This window comes from Dendrobium catenatum, unplaced genomic scaffold (assembly GCF_001605985.2).
Source record: "Dendrobium catenatum unplaced genomic scaffold, ASM160598v2 fragScaff_scaffold_153, whole genome shotgun sequence".
Taxonomy (NCBI): Eukaryota; Viridiplantae; Streptophyta; class Magnoliopsida; order Asparagales; family Orchidaceae; genus Dendrobium; species Dendrobium catenatum.
The window spans coordinates 347,846-363,160 of record NW_021318615.1 but is presented as its reverse complement, the minus strand read 5'-3'; positions in this window follow the sequence as shown (position 1 = coordinate 363,160).

Sequence of the window (15,315 nt, the reverse complement as noted above, 5' to 3'; positions counted from 1 at the left end):
ATGTGAAATTTTTTTAAAAATGTGCATAAACGTAGTCTCTATAGCATACAAAAAATTATGAAGTAAAAGTTTTACCGGTGCAAAATTATCTTCATTTTTCGCTAACGGATATAAAATTTTAATCGAAATATTCTCTAAAACTATAATATCTTTTAAAATTGAGATGGGCATTATGTGTCTTACCTCGAGACAAATAAATTCCTCAACTAGGTCGATGGACGAAAATGGCCCAAAGTCACCCAAAAACTGAATTTCACTTTATCTCTCTTCTCTTTCTCTTAAATTTCCTTTTTCCCCTCTCTGCTGACCGAAGTTGCTTAGGGAAAAAATAATGGCTTTATAACTTTCATTATGCTTTTAGATATTTTAGATTTTTATTATTAAATAATATTATTATAATTAATTTTAGTAAAAAAAATCATAAAACTATTTTAGGGATTCCAAAAATTATAGAAAAATATTTATAAATTAACTCACTTTATTTATTTAATAGATTTTGGTGAAATCAGTTTGCAAAATGGATATCTGACTCACTTATACCAACAATTGCCGATTTCTTAAGAAATTTTGAGAGTACCCAACAATTATAAAAAAAATTAAGAAATTTAAAAAACAACATTATAAATATTTTAGATAAGATAGTTTGTGATTTAGACTTATTATGACTCAAAAAATAAATATTAATTGTTCTAGGTCAAAATATTTTAATAAAAAATTTAGGGGTTTCACATGCAAGATGAGTATGTTGTTGTTATTTAAGTTTTTGAAATATAGGATCAAGATTTGGAGAAACTCCTAAATAACCAATCCATATCAACAAGCACTATGGCAGTGCAAAACTTTTAGCACTGAGATGTTATTTCCCTTTAAGGATGTCGTAGCGCACCACTCTTTGAAGAGCCACAACACCATATGCCTTATTATGTTGTCTAATAAATAGTCATGATGTTATGTTTATAAGAGAGTTCAGTCACTTGTGTAAATTTCAGTATTTCTTAAATCACTTTTTTAATTCTCTCTTAGAGTAAAATTTAAGGGAGGCTAGGAAAGTATAATATATAATCATTTGGAGTAATTAGTACGTGCTTATTGAAGAAACCCTAAAATTAAAGGGATTTGGAGTGTGGAGGAGGTACTTTGATCCTTTCTAGTGATATTGCTCTCTTATATTTTTATTCTTCTAGAGTTTAATGAAAATGAGGAGCTTGCTTGTTATTTATTCTATATCTTGCTAATTCTCTTATTTTGGATTGATAATATAAAGTGCATGTTAAGTATGTTGCAAATTTGATTTCAGAAAATAAAATTTTGATGATAGCAAACATTTCTATTTTTCTACGACTGCCTTGCATACTAACGTTTTAGGTCCACAAGATCAAATTATAGATCGAATCAGCTCAAGATTAGGTAGATTATGATTGAGTCAGCTTGTATTGTACGTCAAGTGTCTTTTACCCTTTCTTGAGACAATTGTAAACATTATGAGTCCTGATGCTAAGTAATCTTACACACACACACTTGGGGGAAAAATTATGTTTGTTTTGATTAGTGTTTTCTATTTTGATCACATCATTCGGGATGATCCAAAAATTATTCTGAATGATCAGTTAAAAATAGAAACCCTAATTATGGTATCCTGATTAAGGCAGCCATCATTAAGTGAATCGTCCTGACGATAATAACATCATCTGAGATGATAGGCTCAAATTAGAAAGAATCAGCCGCCATATCTATTTAGGCATCTTTTATTTTTGGACGATGCAGTAAAATTATGCTTAAATTAATCTGATAATTAAGGAAAGTAATTATGATTTGATTGCTCGATCATATTGTCCGGGACGATCAATTAATAAGCTTTAGTTCTTCTTGGACAATGTATAATCAGCCTGGTTGGTTTCAAAGCGATGCTCTAGACGATATGTACTGAATTGAATTAATTGATTAGCTTGGACGATCAAGTTATTTTTCCATCGTCTAGATATCCATTTAGGGCAATGTTCTGGATAATATTGGTCATTTTGTACTAATCGGTATGGATGATCGTGAGATCTTCCTAGACGATCTAGTTACTTTTCTATTATCAAGACATCCATCCAGGGCGATGGTCTGGACGATATTCAACGACTTGAACTAATCATACATGATGATATCATATCATTCTGAATGATATGAACAAATTTTCCTTTTGATTGTCTAGACTCTCCTAAATCATCCTAGCTGATTGAGCTAAATTTGTACTGATCATATGGGACGATCGGCCAATCGTCCTGTACGATAATGTTAGTTTGTTACAATTAAGAACAAATTCAAATCTTTTCTATATAAGACCTCTTATTTTATCCAAGAGAGTATCTTTTGCTGATGTCCTGATTTGAGAGAGCTAAGAGGAGAGGGAGAGCAAGAGAGAGAGAGAGAGAGGATCTTGTGAGGGGGTGTTTGTGAGGGTTTTCACAAAGGTTGCTCCAAGCAAGGATTCATGTCATCTTCTCTGGTCGTCGTCCCTAGTTCCTTGTAGGTTCGAGAGAGGTCTACTTCAACAATTGATCAAGGTTCTCTGTCTATTTCTGGAGGAAGCAAAAGGAGTTGGGTTCTCTACCTACTTCTGGAGGAAGCAAAAGGAGTTGGGTTCTCTGCCTGCTTCTGGAGGAAGAAAAAGGAGTTGGGTTCTCTACCTGCTTCTTGAGGAAGCAAAAGGAGTTGGTTTCTCTGCCTCACCAGGGTCGGTGGAAAGTAGTTTTTGTACGGGCTTCTCTATCTTACTGTGGAGGTAAAAGGAGAGACACTGAGTTTAGTGCAATACTCAGAAGGTACTTTCCGGGGAGTGGATGTAGGTTAAGTTGACCGAATCACTATAAAATATGGTGTGTTCTTTCATATTATAATTCCGCATTTAATTTCTGCACTTCATTTCTCTTGTGGTGAATCTTGGTTTGGTTGTGTTTGTGTTTTTTGTTTGAAAAAAAATTTAAATACAAATTCACCCCCCTTTTGATTAGCATCAGGACTAGTTCATAAGAGCCTAACATCCCTGACAAACTTTCAAAGTACTAATGAAGACTCTTATTTAATAAATATTAAATAATATTTTATCCCATTTTTAATTTAATGTACATAGTTGCCATACGTATAATTAAAATATAATGTAATGTATAGTCTCGACTATGGAATGCAAGAGTAATCAGGAATATTGAGATAAGATATTTGCATTCCGAGACATAGGATGTAAAATGTTCTATATTTTTAAGAAAAAATTATAATTGTAGAAGGTTAGCAGATATCCTTCTCACCTCTACATACTCGATAGATATCTAGGGATGTATATACTTTTAATCACATATATAATTAAGAGCCTCATCAAGAAAAATATAAAATTTACACTCATTAATCAAATACACTTAAATTAAATATTGTATTCAATATTTTTTATTATTTTATTCAATAATAAAATCTCAACAATTTTCATTTTATTTTAGAAAGATAGTTATTGTAATTACAGTATATAATAATAATTTATTACAAGTAAGCATACATCATACGTCTTTGTAGGTTCGACATTGTACTATTATTTTATTACTTTATTTGGCATGTATACTTTATATATTAAATATGGTTTTTGTTAATTTTATATCAAAGAAAACCTATGAAATACTTAGGGTGATATAGCCCTAGACTTTCTACAATTCAAAAGTTGACTTCACAGCCCCCACCAGTGACAAATATTTCTTAGATTTTAAAGGTTAAGATAAGGATAAGAGGTCTTAGAATTTTCAACAGGGACTGGTTTAGTGTTGAGCAATTCTTTTTAGAGACCAAAGAATAGAGAGTATAGAGCATTAGTAATATGAGAACCTCCAAAAGTGCTCCATCTTATCCTTTGTTCAGCTTTAATATTTTATAAAGAGATTTTATACTTTAGTTGACATTTTATTAGCTAATTTGGATTATATTTCTCGGATGGTGAGCACTTATAATCTAAGGCCTATATCATAACCTAGATCTAAGTTGAATCACTATAGAGTAGTGACTCGAGCCTAGTCTAATGAAGTGCAAACTCAATGAGTTGGTACTTATATCTTTATCTCTAGAAAAGAGTTTTAGAAAGCGACACTTCTGGACTTCCATTCTCGCATGGAGTGGAAATGCCAACTAAAACTCCACCTAATCTCTTCAAAATCATGATTCTAGTCTTATACAAATACAAGATGGGTACGCCATTGTTATTTAAGTTTTTGAAATATAGGGCTAACATCCAGAGAAGCTTCTAAGTGGCACTGAACTTATGCAAAGTAATTATGCATCTAGAAATAAATGCAATTAATTTTATTTTTTAAAATTTATTTATAATACAATGCTTGTTAGTTAACTTTTATGAAATAATTAGCATGTGAACTTTTTAAAAGGCTTAAAATATATTTTATCCTAAAAGAGCTTAACTCCTCCAAGTTAGAATTGCTCCCTCATAGGTCGGGTGGTCTATTTCTATCAAATTGTGGGGAAGTGCCTAAGAAGGAAAGAATGAAGAGTATAATTTATGTGACCCCAGATGAGCTCTAGTGTACTTCCTAAGCTGGTTATCTTTCTTTGTCATCCTAAATTTTTTTATTGGTTATGAATAAAAAAATTATTTCTTAAGAGCTTAGGAAAATATCTAGGCAAAAGCACATGCAAGAAATAAAGATAAGAAAAGTATGAGTTATAAGTACACAAATAATATAAACAAGCATTCACCCTTTATATGTTAGGGGAATATAAATTCTCTAAATGCCAGTCTCAAATTTCTAATTAAATAACAACCTACCCTATCTTACATGTGCATGAGACTGGATAACATGGTCATTAAATTAAGTAGATGTGTTTATCTTACATTCTACTCTAGGCAAGATGTAAGTTCAGAAGGGTCAAGCCTTCTTAAAACCTTTTATAAGTTTAAAGATATAAGTCCTACCTCACGTTTTTATTTTGTTTGACTAGATTTGAGTTACTATCCTATAGTGATTCACCTTAGTTTAATGATATGAGGTTGATTTTCATATCATAAACCCTCACCATCTTGATTATTCTCCTAATCTTGTTAATAATGAATATAAATCCTAATATTTTAATAAAATATCAAATTAAATAATAAAAGTTTAACTCTAAAAAAATTAATTCCCAATATATAATAGAATGAAGTAATTTTTAGCCTCTCAAAATCTAGTGCTCCCAACTCTTCTTCTATTGATCTCTAGAAAAAATTGCTCAGCTAGCTTTAAACTATTCTCTTTTAAAAATTTCCAAAATTCTAATCCTTGTCTTCAACTTTTAAATCGTAAAAAATATTTTACCACTATTTTAATTGAGAGTACTATTAGAGGACTCACCTCTCTTAGGATGTAATTAATCATACGGGTTATCGTTATGTGGAACATGTATAAAAAAAACCCCTATCTTACTCACCTAAGGTAGGAAAGTATCTTTGGGAACATGGATATATCTTAAAACTCTATTTTTATTTTTAAATACCATTGTAGAATATCATTTCTATCTTTTGAGATAATATTGTATTATCTATGCCAGATTTAGTTATGAAAAATGATAAATTTTTTAAACCCTATTTTTTTTTTGAATTTAATATCTAATATCATTTCTATTTATTTAGCTAGTATATTATTGTCTATATAATATTTGATTATAAAAAATTGGATCATTCACATGGTATTGTTTATTTTTCCTACAAGTACTTTCAATACTCCTATGAGTTCAGGATATGCTTGAGTTCATGACTATTAAAGACTTTCAAGATATGGGGTTTATGGGACCATTATTCACTTGGAATAACAACAAATATGGCAATGGCAAAATCTGGGTTGATTTGGATAGTTAACTTATTAACTCAATGATGTTGCATCGGGTCCCACAAACCTATATTACGTACCTCGTAAAACTAGCTACTTATCACTATCCACCACTCCTAAGGAATAGCTATCCCCTTGTGACCCCTAAATCAAATGGATTAAGTTTGAAGACACACATGTTTATCATATCCCATTATTTGAAGATTGGTTATGGCTAATTGGAATAAGAAGGATTAGAGGTCTAAAGATAAGTAACTAAATTAAAAATGCCAATGCACCCATTAGGCTCTTTTACGCAAGTAAGAACAAAATTAAAGAATTGGATCAACTCAAAAGTACTTTGGAACTTGAACTTGGTAAACATCAAGTGGTAGATTACTATGATGAAGGCCTCACACCTGATCGGTTTTTTGGATCTCTTTTTAACTAATCTGGATCATGTCTTGGTGGCACCAACATGCAAAAGTGTGATGGCTCAAAAAGGGAGATTCCAAAGTCTAGCTTTTGAATAAGCCTCAGGATATACATAATGTTTTTAGGTCATTTTTCTTGAAAAAATGGCGGGGAAGGAAGATCATTCTACCAAATTGCACTTTCGCAAAGTTGTTGCTAATAGTTCTAGCTGAAATTACGAATGGGATGATGGTTAAGGTCATTGAAGATTAGATTTGGACTACCATCTCTTCAATGAGTGCTCATCGATCTCCTTGGCTAGATGGAATCACTTTAACGTTCTTAAAAAACTTATAAGCCATCATTAAAGTCTAGTTTTGTGGATTCATGATAGATTTCTTCTCTTTGAGTCAGATGCTAGTGGATTAGAAGGAGATTGTAGTGGTGTTGCTTCCCAAATGTTAACCGCCCTTTCAAATACTGACTCATTAGCTTGACTCAAACAATTTATATTGTTGTAGCCAAATGTCCTGTTGGTCAGTTGAAAGGAGTCCTCCCCTTTCTCATTTCTCAAAACTAAGGAGCTTCATCCCAGGTAGATCGATATCTTAACACTGACTTTATGCTGAGGAGATCATCAATAAGTTAAAACTTCTATTTGTGCCTCTGGATTTATGGCTATCAAAATAGTCTGGAACAAGCATATGATTGTTTGAGTTAGCAAACTCTTCATTTTGTCATGTCAAAAATGGAATTCCCTCCCTCATTCATCAGGTGGATTCTCAGCTGTGCAATAAAGAGAAAGTTCTCTCTTTCGATCAATGAGGTGCAGACTAGATGTATCGACATTGACTATGGGTTTTTTCGGGATGTCTTCTTTCTCCATATTTGTTCATTTTATGTTATAAATTATTATCCAAAATTGTCAATTATTATGAGCCTCACATTGGGATCTATATTAGCAAATATAAGACTTCTATTTTGCATTTATTATATACTAATGATATATTACTCTTTGCATATGCCTCATACAATGTGGTAGCAAAGATAACAGTTTTTTTTTTTGTGGGTTGGGAGAATGGATTTTTGAGTCAATAAAAAATAAATTCATACATACATCACTTACATAATCTTCTAATTTAAAATTTTTTAATTAGTAGCTAAAACTATCACCCATTAGATCAAAATAAGCTGCTTAAAGTTAACAATGTCCTCAATGTCAATTGCAACCGGATTGGACAAAAGGTTTACAAGCAAAAATCTTTAGTTCCACTGGCTTCAAATGTGTGGAGGAGATGATCTACGTCGGATTTCGCATCGCAATGAGAAAACTTCGAAATGCTGACTTCTCCGACCTGCTGCTCCGAGCCCAGCAGAAGGAATTTTTATTGCCTCAGGTTACCTGACGTAGAGATACATCAGGTAGCCTATAATATATCGCCACGTGCTCTTACTCTTTACCGCGCGGCCCGACGACCCAACCCGGAACGAATCCGGGATTACTATGTTCGCGTATTGCTCGGTATTTTCTCGGTATTGCTAGGTACTACTCAGTATTTTCTCGGTATTGCTAGGTACTACTCGGTATTTGCTCGGTATTTTCATCAACGACGCCAACTCCAAACTCCTCTCCTGCCCCTACGCCGAGTGGACCGCCGCCGCCTCAAATCCCTCATGCTCCTCGCCTGCAACAACTCAAATCCGACATGCTCCTATCTTTGAATTTCTTGAACGCTTCTTCCCCTTGCAACAACTCCGGCGATGACGCAGTCGGCGAGTAAGGTGACCAAATACCTTGCGCTAGCCAGCATAAATACAAAAGGGTATTCCTTATCTGTCAAATCCTCAAATGTTGATGAAAATACCGAGCAAATACCTCTGTCGTCCTCGACGCCACCGGCTTCTCACGCTGCCTGGCGAGACTCGCATCTGAAGCTTCGTCCCGAACTCAAGCGACGAAACGCCGCAAATACTGAGCAAATACCGAGTAGTACCTAGCAATACCGAGCAAATACCGAACATATTCATTCCGGGTCGGGTTGTCGGGCCGCACGGTAAAGAGTAAGAGCACATGACGATTTATTATGGGCTACCTGATGTATCTATACGTCAGGTAACCTAAGGCAATAAAAATTCCAGCATAAGGTTTGTGCCTTGGGAAACCGCCATTGGTGGCTCTTAACATATAACTTAAACGCAACGAAAGCGCAAGTCAAGCGCAAGTTAGGCGCAACCATACCTCTTCCTGATTGATGATCTTCTACAGGTTCGTCGTCTACCTCCGGCAGGAATAAGCTAATGCAGAACCGAAGGAAATGGAGGAATCCGAGAGCGCTTACCAGAGCTGGAGCTGGAGTAACAGTGAAGATGTCGCGCGGCGTTTCCATTCTTTATTTGCCGAAATTCAAATGAAAAGCGTTATCGGGTCGGGTCGCTAACTATGAAAAGAAATAAATCGTTAATATTAAATTAAAAAAAAGCCTAACAGATGGCGCATTTTTATTGGCGACCAAACGGAGAGATGGTTTCGGTCACCTGACCCAATAATTTGCCGGCTAAAACAGCCTGGACAAGCTGGAATTCATTATATAGCTTGGTCTGAGCTGTGCCGTCCCTCCAGAGTTGGTGTCCTTGAGTTTCATAGTTAAACAAATCGCCGCCTTCCTCTATGTGCGAGACTTGGCTGGTATTTCCTGTCTAAAATGAATTCAATCCTCCACCAGACTCTTCGTGTAAAGTATGGGGAAAACCTTTGGTCTGATAATCACAAGCGAGGAGCCTCAACTGTTTGGAAGCTGCTTTGTGATGGGGCTACCTTTATCCATAATATGATCAGATGGAAGTTAGCCTATGGGCTGTCCATCTCGGTGCTTAACCATGCTTAGATCTTCGAAATCCCCATTGCCAGATGGCTCACATTCGCCAATTATACTAATCTGGAAGTTAAATGTGTTGCTGACCTGCTTCTGACCAGCGGCATTTGGGATGCCCAGCTCCTGAACAGATACTTTGGTGATTCCTTGACTCAAATTATCCCAACTATTAAGCAAAATCCGGAGATCCAACAGGTTCAAATCCATCTCTCGCACTCCACTCTTAGCCGAACAATTATAGTGCTGACAGACGTTAAGCAGATGGAGGATTACCGTCCTTAGAGTAAGATGCATGGCTGATTTTGCTCGATACTGCAGTAGCAAGAATGGAACTCATCTAATCTCAATCCATGCCCTCTATGGATCCATTTATCAAAACTGTAAGGCCAGAAATGCAAAGCACCGCCTTTGGCAGCCTATTCTGGAGCAATGGGACGTCATTCAACCCTTTAGATTGACTGAATCAATTCGTTGGACCCCCCCTCCTCTCCAATTGGGATCAAGATGAATTTTGATGGAGCTTTACTACGTACCCTCTCGACAAGCTTGATTAGGAGCTGCTATAAGGGACTCAAATGGTGAACTTATATTGGCCTCAGGGAAGCATTAGAGCTAGAGATAGTTGACTTACAAGAGAATCATGATTGAAGGGGACAATGCCAATCTTATCAAATGGTTTCAGCACTTTTTAACGGCTAAGCCTTGGCTTAACCACCTTTGCTAATCTGGAACAGATATCTTTTTTGACTGATTTTCATCGATCTTTTTTCTTTCACTCTTAGACAAGCCAACGAAGTGGCCGATTTTTGTGCAAAAGTTTCTTTGAATTCTAATTTTTTTGAGAGAAATTAATAGTGAATACCGTCCTTCTTCCTTTTTGTCCTTGTTAAAAGATGATATTGATATAAACTCACATTGATAGTTTACGTTCTCTTATAATTTTTTATTTTATCAATACAAAATGCAACTCTTCAAGGGAATCACAACCCCTCTCTTTGCTAAGTAGCATAGGAAGAACTGCCCCATTCCTGACTAGGAGCCTACTTCATTGCATCGACTCAAGGAGTAGATGAGTTGCCACTATTGCCACCCTCAACTCTAACACCTCTTTACATAGCTAGGAGACCTCATTACTCGCTACGCTCACCAAGGCTCTGGGACTTTTCTCGGGCTCATTGTGGATGATAACGAGTATCTTTTTTACCAAGTGAACTTGCTATGCAAGGACACGTAGCCTAAGCAACATTGGGCGAGTGCTTTTGCAGCTACATTACCAGTTGAGGGAGCGGTATTTGGAGTCATCATGAACATCATGGGTGGGTCTATATGAAGTTCTTTAATTAAGGATGATGGTGCAACTTCATTAACATTTTTACCTTCCAAGATCTTAATAGTCTTAGCTACAAAGTGGGCTTCTAGAGAAAGTTAAAAGCACTAGCATGCAGTGCTCACCACTAGTGAATTAGCTCTTGTGGTATAGAGGGAATGATTAGGAAAAAAAAAATCTTTATTCAAAAGACTTAAAGAAATCTTTGACAATCTTTCATACAAATCTATAGTCCCAGTGTATAAGCCAAACATCCATTGAGCTAATGCCATTGTCTTGAACTTATTTGAGGGATTTCCTAATAACTCATCTAAGGTCAAATGGATCCTTTGCTTACTTGGCTGGTAACACTCGGCCTTGAGACATGACTTTAAAACTAGGAACGAACTCCTCTTACCTTTAACAGTCACGCACGGTTCATCTACCTCATCCTAAACTTGGTCACAACTACTAATAGGCTCGACTAAAGACCGAGTTGAGGTAGTTTTTTATAGCAGGAGCTGTCGCTTTAGGGTACTCACTCATTGTTATAGGCACTTCATGTAACAACACAATTTTTTAAAATAAATTAAAATGAAAATTTTAAATTTCTGTTTGAACTGGAGTGTAGTGGAGTTGTGATTGGTAGCGATGCAGCACTAAGCTTGAGAGCACAACGATGCTAGAAATCACCACTGTTGCATTGAAGCATTTGTTTTATAGTAATTTTGGATTCAACCTGTGGAATTTGGTGGTGGCGCTTTGACGCTACACACTAAAATTCATATATATATTCATTTTATCTTTACTCATTCAACAATTATGACACCAGCGTTGACTGCCATGGAAGGAGAAGAGGAGAGAAAAATGAGAGAGTAAAGAGAAATTCAGATTTTGGTCATCGATCCGCTTTGCCTCTTTTATGAAAAGTACTCATATTGTGGTAGGTGACTATTATCCTATCTCCATTTTCAAAGATTTTGATTTTGATCATCTGATTTTTTTTTTTAAATTGAATTTTGTATTTTTTCCAAATTTAGTGAACAGATCATGCAACTTTTTATATATTATATTACTATTTATTATAGATATTTTGAATGGATGATTTTATAATTACACCGAGTAAAATGAAAGTAATTCTGTTTTGCACATTTTGCGCATAATAGATATTAGGGTATTTTAATATATGCATATTATTAATATAAACTTTTTGAATGAATATGAGCATGTGATTGAGTAATAGCTGGTTGTTATTGCTATTATAACACTATTGATACGTCATCAAAAAATTATTTTGAGTGGGCACGAATCTCAATGCAAAATCAAGTTGAAACTTCCAAAATTAAAATTGGGACCGTCCGAACTCCGATTTTTGCAAACTTATAGTCAAACGGAAAGTCTCAGAAATACGAACCCAACAACACCAAATTCAACTCAATCCGAGACCAAATGAGTCCAAAACAAGGGTCCGAAGAGCGGTTAGAAGGTTTGAACCACAATTTGGTTTACCAAACGGTTTCCAAACGTGACATGCTTATAAGAGAATCTAGCAGCTTGACGAGACAAATCTAACGAGCCTAAGATCACCAAAATCCGACATCACTAAGATAATCAAATGTCCATCAAACAATCCAAGGTCAAGGGATTCAACATCAACCATCCATCCAACCACTCCCAATTTACCTTTGATCTCTTACCTATTTATGGGTCATGCCACTCCAGAAGGGAATTTTATTTGGTCCGGTTGACCGAATGCAAGAAACATTCGGTTGTAGGCAAAAATGCCCCTATATCGAGGTGTACCCAGTTTTTTCAAAAAACTCGGTACACCTCGGTATAGGCCCATTTTTGCCTACAACCGGATGTTCCTCTGCATCCGGTCGGAGGATGTAATAATTCCTCCTCCAGAAGTCTATAAATAAACCCCTCATTTCTCTTGAAAGAGGGATGAGAGCAAGAAGAGAAGAAAAAAGAGAAGGAAGAATCTCCTCCTCGACAACCGCCTAAGCTCCGTCGGACCACCACTTGAGGCCCTCACTTTCGCCAGACCACCGCCTGACGTCGTTACTCTTCCGGACCACCACTTAAGGCCTTAAGCTTCGTCGGACCACCACTTGAGGCCCTCACCTCCGTCGGACCACCACTTGAGGCCCTCACCTCCGCCGGACCACCACCTGACGTCGTTGCTCCGCCGGATCACTACATAAGGCTATAAGCTCCGTCGGATGACTACTTTAGGCACTGAGCTCCGCTGAACCACCACTTGATGCACTGGCTTCTATCGGACCACCTCCTGATGCCCGGAGTTATGCCGGACCACCACATGAGTTCCAAACTTCTGTTGAACTACCACTTGAGGCCGGGACTTCTCCCGGACCACCACCTAAGGTCTGGACTTCTGCTGTACTACTATCTGATGCCCAGAGTTCTACCGAGCCACCACATGATGCCCAAAGTTCTGCCAGACTACCACGCGAGGCCTCATCTTCTACTAGACCACCACCTGAGGTCCGAACTTCTGTCGGACCACCACTTGAGGCTCGGACTTCTGTTAGGCCACCACATAATGCTCATAGTTCTACCGGAGTATTGCCCTATAATTACGGTCTTTCTGACCCCAATTTCCTGCCAACTATAGTCTTTCAGACCTCTGTCTCCTATCGACTACGATCCTTTCGACCTCCATCGCCTACTATGGTCCTTCCAATCTCCATCTCTTGACAATGGTCTTTCTAACCCCGGTCTCCTGCCAAATACAGTCTTTCGGATCTCTGTCTCATGCCGACTACGGTCCTCTATCTCATGACGACTACGGTCCTTCTGACCTCCATCACGTACTATGGTCCTTTTGACCTCCATCACCAGACAATGGTCTTTCCGACCTCTATCCTATCGACTATGGCCATGCCGACTAAAAAAGATGTCTATATTGTAACTCCCACCATGTAATGTGCTCTATATGATGTACATATGTACCATCAAGCCAAGGCCTTCTCCCAAGGAAGGGTCTTATTTGTAATCGACTGCAAATACTAGTGGATTTATTAAAACTGGGCTAGGACCCATGGTTTTTCCCCCTTTTCAGGGTTTCCATGTAAAAACTCTGGGGTCTCTTATGAACGCAACACCCTCTAGCTCTCTCTCTTATTTGATTGTGTTATTGATCTTCGTACAATGTTAAGATGTTAAACTATATATTTCTCTACCACTGCGAATACTCCTGGATGCAACAACTATGATATTAGTATGCATAAAGACAAGTAAATATTGGTTTTCCTGACGCTTGTTGAAGACTGATTGACCTGTACATAATGGTGAACCAATGAGCTTTCATTTAAATACTATAATTTGGTGTTCTCCTTTATTGATTCACTGATTGGGTGTTATAAGAAGTTATTATTATGATGACGGACAAAAGAGTGATGACTCTATTTACTGAGCTAATAATTACTGATTATTGATTGCAAACTCCTAAAAAAACATTGGGAAACCAAGAATTTATTACTTGTATAGTGTGATTATTAGAATATATGTCACTATAATATTTTAATGTTCTACTGATTACCATTTTATTGTTATTGTACTGTTTATTATTACTGTCACTAGTTTTATGAATACTATATTGTTACTGATACTGATATTGTTACTGATATTACTGATATTGATATTGATACTATTACTGATATCACTATTTATTCATTATTATTTTTATGGTTTCACTGTTTATTGATTTATTATTATTGAGTTGAGCACTTATTTTCTTTTTGGAGCATGTGATATATGATACGTATTGATACTGATATAGAAGAACCAAACATCATGTGTATATTCTTATATGATTTTACTACACATATATGATTCTGACTACTTTATCGCTACTTTATAACTTTTATAGACATTTCAGTCTTATTAATTTATATTATTTTTTATTGGTTTCATATTACTGCTACGACAACTGAATTATCGACTTGACAAACGTATTGGCTTTTTTGTTTAATGGTTTATAGGTTTCATTGTTTCTTTAATGTATTGTTTTGCTGGTTTTTTGTACCATAGTGTTATACTATTTTACCAATTTTATAGTATGTGATTTATTATTTTTGCACAGAGTCATGATCATACTGACTTCTACTATTATAAAATGAGTAATGACATACGTAATTCTTTTTTATCATGCTTTGAGTTGAGTTGTAGGATTTAGCGAGCTACTGTATATTTTAGTTCATTATACATGACTTAAATAATTTCAGGTTGTGGGCACCAAATATTCTTGCCCCAGCCTCTCTGTGGCCCCTTTCTTTTTTGTATTTATGAGGAGAGTTTTAACAATTTTAGGTTTTGAGGTAAATTTTTAGAAGGTTGATTAAATTTTAGATAAGATATTACCCATATATTTTACCCTTATTTTGCGAGAACATTATGATTTGAGTTCAAGTTTCCTATAGAAACAAGCCCCTATAGTTAATTTTCCCTACCGATAATAAGAGAGAACTTTTAATTAAGGCTAATCGTTGTACAGATACATATTATTTGGCATATAGTAGCAATAGAACTTGATATTGAAATTTAAAATTTTATCACTGTACACATAAAGTGGATAATGGGGGTATGACGATAAAATTGATCAACGTCCCATAGTTCCATTACTTGGGTCATTATGATCCCTAGTTTACTTAGTCATAGGATATAGATGACCCAACCTGACTAAAGTATTCTTATCACCATCCATGTGTTGCTTCATTTAAGGATATCTTATAAACTTGGGATGAATATTTTCCTATGGGGACATATTTTGAGTCCACCTTAGCTAACAAAGGGATTTGTTCCCTATCGATTATACCCTATTGATTCATTACTTAAGGATTTAAAGTCATTAGGGGACATGCTTGCTCTGAATATGAACGTAATT